Source organism: Ctenocephalides felis, unplaced genomic scaffold (assembly GCF_003426905.1).
Source record: "Ctenocephalides felis isolate EL2017-DRISC unplaced genomic scaffold, ASM342690v1 CF-g0.4_SCAFFOLD_01886, whole genome shotgun sequence".
NCBI classification, from domain to species: domain Eukaryota; kingdom Metazoa; phylum Arthropoda; class Insecta; order Siphonaptera; family Pulicidae; genus Ctenocephalides; species Ctenocephalides felis.
Genome location: NW_020538040.1, coordinates 67,270,998 through 67,283,182, shown reverse-complemented (window position 1 = coordinate 67,283,182; position 12,185 = coordinate 67,270,998). Strand labels below are relative to the sequence as shown.

General features: G+C 27.3%; 1 long non-coding RNA gene across 1 annotated transcript in view; it reads left to right on the top strand.

The window, feature by feature from the left end:
- LOC113378534 overlaps positions 1-12,185 on the top strand; it is a 38,382-nt gene that overhangs the window by 15,083 nt on the left and 11,114 nt on the right. The gene's annotated exons all lie outside the window — the stretch shown is intronic.

Below are 12,185 nucleotides of genomic sequence, written 5' to 3'. Positions count from 1 at the left end.
AATGGTGACACATATCGAGAATTACTCGTTTTGATTGAACATTTTGGCATACCTAAAAAAAGATCTATGTGTGTGTGCGTGTTCGGATACAAATTTTTGTCGGCTATTTCGTGAACACGGATCGACCGATTTGAATAATTCAAAAGAACATTCGAATGATATTGACCGGGAAAAGTGCTGATTAGTTTTTTCCTCCAAAAAGTCAGTTTTTGAGATGACACAGTGTCGAATTTGAATGATTCAAAAAATATTTTATTTGTATTGACGAAATGAAGAACTGGTGAATTATTTAGGAGGCATGCAATGATTAAAAGTAAAAAATGCCATTTGGCAGTCATAAATGAACATTAGACCTGTGCACATACAATTATTAGATACTTTAGAATTTTTGATGATAATTATAAATATTTGTTTACATTTCTATGGGTTCTGTACCAATGTTTATCCTTTAGACTACGACAAGGCGCTTACGCGCTTTATTAGTTTGTCTCTACGCAGCTAACGTAGCGCGATTGCTTTGAAAAAAAAGTTCAAAATTTCCAAAATATAAGAAAAATCAAATTTTTCTAAAAATTATATTCATTTCAGAAAAAAAAATTTCGAAGTTTAAGAAAAATTGTTTAATTTTTTTTAAATATCTTAATTTTCGGTGCTATTCAATTTTATTTTACTTAATATTTTGTTATTTGGCGCCCCCTTGTTCGTCAAATATTATAAACATTGTACGCTCTGCATTTGTATTAAGAAATTGCGTCATTTTTGATCTCGTTCAGGAAATGACAAACATGAAACTCTGATCAAAAAAAATTGAAGTCATGCCAAAATCGCTTCACTTGACCCCATACGCTTCGCAATGTCATGACCTACTCAAGATAAATCGATATTTATGTGCGATTCAGAGATATTTAAGTGAATGAGGAACACAAATATTTTGGCTAGAGGACACTGTTGCGCACTTTATATTATTTTATATTATCTGTCGACTTTATAGCTTCTGCATTGTTTTTGGTTTTAGAAAGACAACGGTGCATGCATATGATTAGTACTGTCTTTATCTACATATTACTTAATTCTAATCTCGTATAAAATTCAACTTCACCAGTCATAACTATGTTAATTCGTGCGATTTTATCAAAAGACTGACAGTTTAAAAAATATGCATTTAATAATATATTTTACCAATTTCTGAGATCATACTTTATATTTTCATACGAGTTTATAAGTTAAGTTTGATGCTTGTAATAATGTAGTAGTAATGTAGTATATCACAAACTAATTCTCAGCCTATTTGCCATAAACACACCGAGTATATATATATATATATATATATATATATATATATATTCATACTACATACATACACACTATAAGATATTTTCAATTAATTAGAGCTTCTGGTGGTTGTAAAATGCTTAATCTTGATAATATTTTATACATTAAATATTATTTAAATTAATTGAATAGTTCAAAATTCGTGTTATTTTCAATTTATGATTCAACTAAAATAAATAGTAATCTTTAGATTTTGATCAAAATACATTTTTAGTCTAGATGTTGTAAGAACTATACTTTTCTGATATTTAAAGCTCATCTATTCAAAAATATGTGTACAAGGTGATTTTTCAGAAATCGAATTATTTTGGAGATGTTCATACATTGATTCGGATTTTCGGAAAATTTTAAACATTTTTTTTTCTAAAAAAAACAAACTTTCTATCGATACGATACCCACGATTTTCAAACTTCTAAACTTCTACTAGACCAATTTATTAAAAATATTAATAGAGTCTTCTTTATAGAATTCTTATCAGTGTAAACTACGTTCATCTATTCGAGGATAGTCGCTATTTTTTTTTTTTGTAACTTGTTTATACGAATACGACATTATTCTAAATTAATAATCTTTTTATCTTTAGATTATTTGGAGGGCTAATATTTCAGGGTATGGGCACGCACTATTTTTTTGAGCACCCCACTTTATCACTTGCTAGTATTAAAGCTTTTTGCCCGTTATATTTTTTTCTTAAAACATTAATTAATAATTTATATAAAAATGAATAGTAAAAAACCTTTATACGGCCTTTCCAAGCTCAAGTAAAATTTATACCTCTGGATTTAAACACCACCTTTTACCACCAACCACCTTAAAGTATAACATGTCTATCAACAAACCAATTTTAATCTTACAATTGTCATATTTATATTAAATTTACAGTTTCAAATTCACTACATTTATATTAAATAAGTTTATTGACAATTATTTTGAAAAAAAAAACAAGTTGAATTCTGAGCTGAACGTGATTGAACATTATATTTAGATTTCTTATATTTTTAGAAGTAATGAAATAAATTATACGTATCTTGATCAGTTTTGGATGGTTAATTGCAAGACTAAAAATTATTCTGGCTTATTTTTTTTCTTATTTTGTTGACCCAAGCCAATAGTCAATATTATTATTAGGTTGTAAATTTATGCAGTATGTTAAATACTATACGGGAAGTTAACAAAGTCAGTTTTGATTTTAAATATTGTGTATAATAATGAATGGTCGTAATACGACCGCACTGTATAGACTTATAATAATATAGAGACAATGAATTATAAACCAGTTTTTCAAAAACCCCAGTACCAAATTACTGGTACCACTTAAGTAATAAAATACGGTGCTCAGTTAAAGTTAACAATTATTATTCAAATTATACCATTTTACTATATAATTCATGATATCTTATTTATTGTGCAACATGAATGTTACTGAATTTTAGTTAACTTTGCATAAATATGTTTCGCTGAATGAATACTCATTAATCTGCATAAATTTTATATATTTGTATTCTAAAGTACGTAATCAAATTGTAGATAATTTTATCTTGATTCATGATTTTATACGGTCAAATGAACTCAGATATTTCTATGCTATTCATTTTATTGTACGTATTAATTTTTGGGTAACTGCACATTTAAAAATTTAGGAGTTAAATTGAAAATAGTATTTCGTTTTAATCATTGCTCAATTATATTTCATGATACGGGCTGAAAAAATTCATCATCTCAAAGACTAGTCAAACGGGAGCAATTTGATATTTATCTAACATGGTGAAAATTGAAAAAATTATTATGTTACTTACGTTTTGCACAGAGTTTAATCCAAATCAGAAAGAATTTATTAAATCAAATTGTTATTTGCATTATCATGCAAAATCATCCGGTACAATTAATCTCATCAAAAAAAAACATAAGGCGTTGTAGGATATTTTAAATTGAACTCTTATGTATTAACCCTTCGTTAGGGTCACTCTAGTGAATTAATAAATATTTAAAATAAAGATCTAATTTTTGTCCGCAAAACGTGACAATTCTTTTATAAACATTTCAAACTAAACATAGAGGAATTAATAACGGCAATCCCAATCAGTTTTGTGTTATATTTGTATTTTATTTATATTCTATAGATTTTACTAATTTCTGCAGGAAGTATTTTTATTTATTTCACTTACTTTTTATGACTTCGATCAGTTTTAAACTTTATTTGATCGAATTAAAAGATTTTTCTACTTTTCAATCATTCATGGAACTATTAAGATAATATCTGCATCGGCAAATATTGCTGAAGTATTTATGTAATAGTCACTAATAGAATATTGCGATTGCGTTTCCGATATGTTCGTATATATATTACTTAAATCTTGAGATATTTGTATGTAAATTCAATCATGAAATCAGCTATTGCTTGCATTTCTCATTCATGTCAATTAAGCCAAACAAACATATTTTTGCTAACATACTTGCCGAGCAGATGTCATCAAAATACTTCTAAAAACGAGCGTGTAATATTATTAACATAATAATATGCTTATAGAAAAGTAAATATGTCATTGGTTAGAAATACTTTTTTCTAAATATTGAATAATGGCTATCCTACTAGATTTTTTTGCTAACAATATTGCAAGTCATAGAATGATGACTTAAATAAATTATGATAAATAAAATAAATAGTAATCGAGCTTGCCTACTGGTTTGTACAATATGCAAATCCTCTTTTAAAAAAAGCCAAAATAATAAATTGTACTTCCATAATTGATATTTAATATTTAATAATTACATAATTAGTGTTCTTTTGCCACAAATACTATCAACCCACTGTATTTTTCTAATATATTTATTATACCTATATGAATGCTTGCATTTTTTTTAAATCTTAACACAATATTGCAATTAGCTTCTATTTACAGCTCATTTAGCACCCTGTGCTAATTATGTAGCATAATTTATTGTAATATGTATATTTGGTTTCATTTAATTTTCTTCTAATTTTTGTTTGAGTTCTAAATTAAATTTAACTTTGAGAGTTGCAATTGCAGTACATAAAATTTTAATTTATTATCGAAATATCGAACTCAGTTATTTCCAAATACACAAAATTACTATCAATTATGCATTTATACAATAAATTTTACGTTTTATTTTTCATAGTAGATATAAATATTTTAAGTAATAAATTTTTAGTAATAAATTGAACGTATTCATCAATCTCCTGATGAAAAGATTTGTTTTCTTTTCGTCGTTTCAGCTCATTCTGAATTGTTCTGTAAATGGTTATTTATTCCAATGTTTTTCAATATATAATAAAAATATTGTATATAATCTTCTATATTAAAAAAACATTGTTTATTTATCATTAGATTTTCTAAAAGTTTATGTCAATCCAATGGTTCCATTAAAATTTTATCCTGGCACAATATCTTGCTCTATAAAAATAAATTGAGTCGCAGAACATGATTCATAGTTAAATTATCATTTTGAGAATTAGTAATTAGTATTTATCTTTTGATAGTGCAGTATCAATTAAAACAAAACTAATTACATTCCTAAAACAGTAATTCTATTGTCCGTTATATTGTTATTGTAGACTGTTTTAATTATAATTTAAGCGTAAATCTACCATAATTCCGCCTTTAGTTGTATTACAGATATAATTTTGCGCCAAATTGCTGATACATTGTCAATATATGAAAACAATTATATAAAACACGGCAAGTTCTATTGTAGCTCGTTTGATTACTGATTAGCAAATTTTTCGGAATATAAAGAACGTATCATAATTCTTTTTAGTCTGTGAATTTGCTTATATACAATAATTGTTTTTAAATGCATTTCAATAATTATAGATAAAACGTATATAAAAAACTAAAATCCTAAGTTATGAATTATCTCAAGTTATTTTTTCAGAACAAATTATACCATCAACAATGTAGCAGTATGTAATGACAGTCAAACTAACTAAAAGCAAAAGACCATAATTAAACAATCACTCCGAAAATGTAAACAATATGCAAACCTCTAACCGGTTTAGTGTGTTCACAACACTGATTCTGTTGTTCAAGGCCACAAAACGGTTACGGTTCAAAGGCCACCGCCAATATTTGTTTACAACATTACGAATGTTACTGATATTACAAAAAATTACAGTACGATAATCCGTTAAGAACAATACTTAGCAAAATTGATGATATTTAATTGTAATGAGAATTTGAGCTTCATGGTAAGAGATCGGTCTTCCTGGAACCATTGGTTCCAGGGTTGACAACCAATTCGAAGAGCTTTTTATCTAGCAGTAGTTACACCATAATTTAAAGTAGAATATAATTACTGCTGGATAAAAAGCTACTAATATAACTACTGCTAGATGAAAATCTCTCCGAATTGCCTGTATATAAATAAAAATATTGATTTTGGGGCATTGCAGCAATATATTAGCATCATAAAATGTTATAAAAAATCTAATTTCACCAGAAAGAGAACGGTCAACCTCTGCACATTAAGGGTGATTTCTGATAACTAACAAGAGAAATTTAAGGAATTACATCGCTCACCATAGATCGATATGTTCTGATTTCTGCTTCATTATAGAAAAATTCTAACGGCATTTTAAAAATACATTTCAACTCTATACCAAAAATACACAACGCTTATAAACTATTCGTGATCCAATTGTATCGAATAAATTGGGAAGAGAAAGAAAGCTATTGAAAAAGATTAATTTATTAAGATATTAAAATTGAATTGGAAAACTTTAACCAAAAAATAGGAAATATTTTTTAAATTGATTGATACCTGTAAGGAATACTCTCACAATCGGATAACAATAACACAGTTTGGATGGTTCAACCAGTCACTGGCAAAAAGATTTTAAATTATATAAAATTATAATTCAAAACCCAAAAAAAAGAAAACAATACAGTCTCCATTGTCCGAACTCATACAAAAACTATTGTTAATCAAAGACAAATAATACTGATGGCGTACATAATAAAGTTTGACACGAAGGCATCTAATTTGAAATGAAAAGTTGATTATTTGAATAAAATTTTATTCATTTTATAATTACTTTAGACAACGATATTTTACTTAAAGCAATTCAATATTATCGATACATTATTTGACAACCATTTTCTTATTGCTTTGCATAATACCAAATCATTACTAAACTTATCCATTTGAATTGATCTAAAAAGTGGAATATCAACATTTTGTACGAAAACATATCAGAATCCACAGGTGATTTCTATAAAGGATTACCTTACGGGAGACGACATAAATTAAATATTAAACATTTTCTGATTGTGAAAATTTTTATAAATTCTTTTTTGCATATTTTAGTTTTTATTAGTATTGTAAAACAAATCGTGTGTAATGATCTTTTGTGATGCTACTCGAACTCCAATATAAAACATAATTTATTTATATGTGCTTTTGTTTTGATTTTGTATCTGAACTTCTAATTTTTGTCATAATTGACATTAATAACCGTAATCTCAGATACGGTTAAGCATGCTCTACGCACGGATTAATCAATTGAGAGCATCGCGCGAATCGAACGCGGAAATCTTGAGGCCATTTAAGCGTATAAATCGAATTTCAGGAAATTGCTTCAGATCTATTTACAAATATTTTCCCACAGACGGCAGTAATATATTCAGCCGTTTTCAAGTATTTTGCATATCCATTATACCTGCACACACAAACGCAGCGGTCGCGAATGACATGTTTACTAGATGGTAGGAAGAGATCTGGTGGATAATTTTTTGACGAAATTTTTCATAAAAATTGTTGAAATATATGTATATTTTTATTAAGGAATACTGCTGAACATTACACATTTCTTCGTGTGCAAGTGGAAAATATAAAAGAACCTTTGAAGTGTAAAACAGTTAATTGTTAGCAGTTAATTGATTTTATTTTACAATTTTGATAAATAATAAATTGAAAATTTATTTAAAACTGCTGAAGACTAGGTAAACATGAATAAAAGGAAACTCATAAATGCTAAAATATTTTGATGCGATTAATTTCTTTCGTGTTGATATAGAAGTCTAAAGGTTCAGAACCAGTGTAACGAATTTGATACAATTAACTATTTTGCAGTGATTTTAGTATACCAACAAATTATGAATTTAAAAGTTTTTCAGATAAATTTTACTTTTTACTTATGAATTTATTTACATTATTGATCAATATCACAATTTTGAAAAAATTCTAATTAATTTTTTACTTTCATACATTTTTCAAAAATAAAATACTATATTTGTATGATTTTTACCATGTCTCTACCTTACACATTATATATATATATATATATATATATATATATATATATATTTCCAAACCACCTTATTATTCAGTGTCTAAAACGCTTTTTTCGAGATGCCGACAAAAATATAGCGCTTTTGCTTTATCTTGATATTTAACTGGTAGGTCATTTATAGTGCCATATTACATTATTGAGATTTTTCTACTACTGTTTATTCTACCTTATATTGGGTTTTACATATACTTTTTGTGTCATATAGGAGAAATATGGACAAAATGACAGTGTTCCTATTTAACAATTGTCTAGTTAAAACTTAACGTTTTTGCGACTATATAACATGACGAAAGCCATAATCACAATCTTGTCTGAACTTGAGCGTCATTGACACAGTATTGTGTCGCGCCTACATAAGTTTATTTTAAGGGTAGTTTCATTATGTTTTTTTGGAGACCTATTTATTGTTATTTGCAATTCTCTATATTAAAAGCACTGAACTTATTCGAGTAATAGTGATTTTGTCAATTTGTCGGTACTATATGGAAAAAGTGGTTTTTGTAGCTAGTTCCATTTTTCATTAATAAATGAGTTATTATAGTTCTTACTTTATTGAAAGATATTTGTCGAAGTCAATTATATTACTTGTAGTCAATGGTCCAAATATGAACAAAAACGATTGCGACTGAATATATCATTAAATAAATAAATATCATTATAAAATCAAAAACCATTCCCTTTTGTCTATTATTCTTAGTTTTTTTTTTTAAACAATGTACAGGAATTACGATCTTGCTATCACTTTTGTCAGTTGATCATGCTGCCATTACAACCGTGCCCTCCGCAATATAATAGTTTTTCTGTAGAATTTTACAGGAAATCAGAAATTTTAACATATCTATTCTGAATATCGTTTGCGTAATCGCGGAAGCTAACAAGGTTTAATCTACCTTGCTAATATATTCTCATCTGATAAATGCCTGTATATTTGCATTATTGAATTGCATTTAATACATTGCCACAAACAAAATTAATGTTGGTTAGTTTTTCTAAACTCAATATTTATTTTTGACCTGTGTATTTAACACATGCACACATAAACACAAACGCACATATATATATATATATATATATATATATATATATATATATATATATATATATATATATATATATATATATATATAGTTTCAGTTTTTGACCTTGTACATGCGTGCGTTGTCTGAGCCAAGTTACTAAGTTCGCTTTAACATAATGCAGCACTTATGCCAGTTTCAAAGTGATATTACTCAAATAATTACTATTTTAACGTAAATTGTAAAGTCAACATAGTGTTTGCACCAAATATTATTATTTTCTTTGGCATTATTAATTTCTTTCCTCTAATTAAATTTTTAAGTTTCATCTCTACAAATGTTATTTTCAAGATTAATTATAACTGCAAATTGTGTTTATGCCAGTTCTAACTAAATTAATATAACAATTGTTTTCCATGCGTTTCAATAAAATTGATAAGTTAATAAAATTGAAAATAACATTATAGTATTTATGATTTTTTAACACTTATAGTTATAGTTAACACATTAATTATTTGTTCAAAATCTATATCAAATCATGTATGTATCTTGCTAAAAGCAATTTGAAAATAAATGCTCTAATAAATTACATTATTTGATACTGCACTAAAATCATGAAAAGACTTGCCGAACTAGTGGTGCATGGCATCGTGCCTTAAGGCAAATTGCTGGACTATTTTTTTTTAACTTTGAAAAAAAAAGTTTTTGTCTTTTGAAATATTTTGGAAATTTTGAATTTTCTTTCAAAGCAATCGCACTGCTTCAGCTGCATAGAGACGCAAAATCGAAGCGCGTAAGCGCCGTGACGCAATTGTAAACAAAATTGATACACATTAACATCTCCATAAAATAAATGATCATTTTTGACCTCAAAATGGCATTTTTTTACTAGATTTCTGAAACCGCTAGACCTGCCTACCCAAAAAAAAATTAATCAGTTCTTCATCTTGTCAATACAATTAAAATGTTTTTTGAATTATTAAAATCGGACGCTTCGTTCTCTTAAAAACTGAGTTATTGGCACTTTTTGCCCCGTAAATAATCAGCACGTCTCCTGATTAATAGGAATCGAATGTTTTTTGAATAATTGAAATCGGTTGAACCGTGTTTCCGAAATCGTCGACAAAAATTTGAATCCGCACACACACATATACATACACACATACATCCATTTTTTATGTGTGCCAAAATGTTCAGGAACTTCTGAAACGTAAAGATATATAAACATTTTATTTTTATTTGATTTTTTTGCGATTACTATAACTGACCTTACGGGAAGTTAATAAAATTCAATAAATATGTAGAACGGCGATTAAAATGTCAAAAAAACATATGGCTCTAGCGAATCCAATTAAAAAATATGATGATTATTATTAGTATTTTAAATGTAATATATTAGAACAGAAACTACGTTGCATAATGTGTGTTCTATACAAGCAAGCGTATGTACCGTAATTCATTATCGAATTTAATCTTTAGTAAATAATTAACGGCGATTAAAATGTCAAAAAAAACATATGGCTCTAGCGAATCCAATTAAAAAATATGATGATTACTATTAGTATTTTAAATGTAATATATTAGAACAGAAACTACGTTGCATAATGTGTGTTCTATACAAGCAAGCGTATGTACCGTAATTCATTATCGAATTTAATCTTTAGTAAATAATTCATATTTTTACTTCAGTTTCGATAACCGATTTTTTGCGAGATTGATTCGCATTTGGTAACAAATTTGATAACGTTCGCGGCAAATTCCATTTCGACCTTTAGAATATTACGACATTAATAAAGCCGTTTGAAGTTTGTTCGATGGAATTTTTATGCTGTTGTAGTATTTTACATGCAAATTCGAAAATAATGAGTTTTGGAATTTTTTGACTATATTGGAATTAGTATGGGAAATTGATACTGTTTTTTTAGTTGGTTTATTGTATTGAAGATTTTAATATTATAATCACAAAATTTAGTTTGGCACTTTGATTCATTGAAATAAAAATCTAGATTTATATCTATATCATAATCATGTGTGTCAATAACGTTAAATATGTTTCGAAAGGAAAAAAACAAACTAGTGGTGCATGGTATCGTGTATTTAGGCAAATTGCTGAAACTTCCAGTATCTTAAATTTAAAATTTGCCAAATGGCATTTATTTTTACTTTTTTTCTTAAACTCCGAACTCGCTAGATCTGCCTTCCAAAAAAATTGATGGTTTTTTATTCCGTCAATACAAGTGAAATGTTTTTAAGGTTTATATATCATGTATAGGACGGAGCCGTGTGTTCGAATCTTGCTCTGGACCATATGACATCGTGCAGTAGCGATGCCAATTTTCACTTGGAAATACAGACAAAAATTGTTTTCAATTGAAAATAGTACATTTCTGGTACTGTGTTGTGAAATAGCAATGGGAAATCTCACACTATTCTTTTCTGAATAAGTTGGAGTTTAACTCAGCTAACGTCTAGGGCAGTTCTACCCATTTATATACATTTATATATATATATATATATATATATATATATATATATACGTACATACATACGTTACATACTAGACATACACACAAAGAATGATTAATATTCCAAAATATATTTACAAGTGAAATAACTCCATACTAATAAACAAATAAAATAAGTATTGTTTAATCGCCTGTGTAGATATTGTGAAGTCAGTAAGAAATGTTTAGTTGTAGTAATATTGATTAGATTTAAACATAATTAAATGCAAATTGCTAATCTACTTGTTTACAAATTCAATAAAATATTAATAAAGAATAATAAAAACTCAAAAGTATAATTAAATTGAAACTTCAGCAGTTAGTTGGGTTAAACTGGTTAACAAAAAAGAAAAAATAGCATTTACATTTAAGAGAAAATAACATTAAAACAATTAAGAGAAAATAGACATAAAATAAATATACATAATTATGAAAAATTCACAAACAAATGAGTAAAAAATCAAAATACTACTAAATGATGTATTTTCACGTAGTTATGGAATTAAACTCTCCCTTGTAGCTGTGGACTGTATTAGACACTGATTTGTTAGTGTATTATGTATTTGTTGCAGTTCTAATTACAACCACTTATTTGTCACTAAGTTATAATGAAAGAAGATATATTTTTATTTTATTTATTAGACATATTGTTTCGCGGGCTTTTATAAGTGGACAACTAGTTCAATCAAAACATTCCGCTACCACTTCTATCAGGGGTAGCAACCATTCCGTGTAAAGCTTAATGCCCTAAAGGTTGTCACCTTCATGACCAACATAATAAAACGAAAATACGCCCGAACATGATGTCTGAACGGTTCACGAAATTATTTTTGGGTTTATGGATTTAAATAACTTGCATAAATCGCATTGGAGATGCGTGAATTCTTGAGATAAAACTTTTGTTTAATTAATTGTTTAAATTACCTAACTCTAAATTTTACTTAATAATTGCATGGTCGTCTAAAAGTGTATTGTATACCAATGTATATTTTATGGATGTGTGTGCATATGGCTATGAA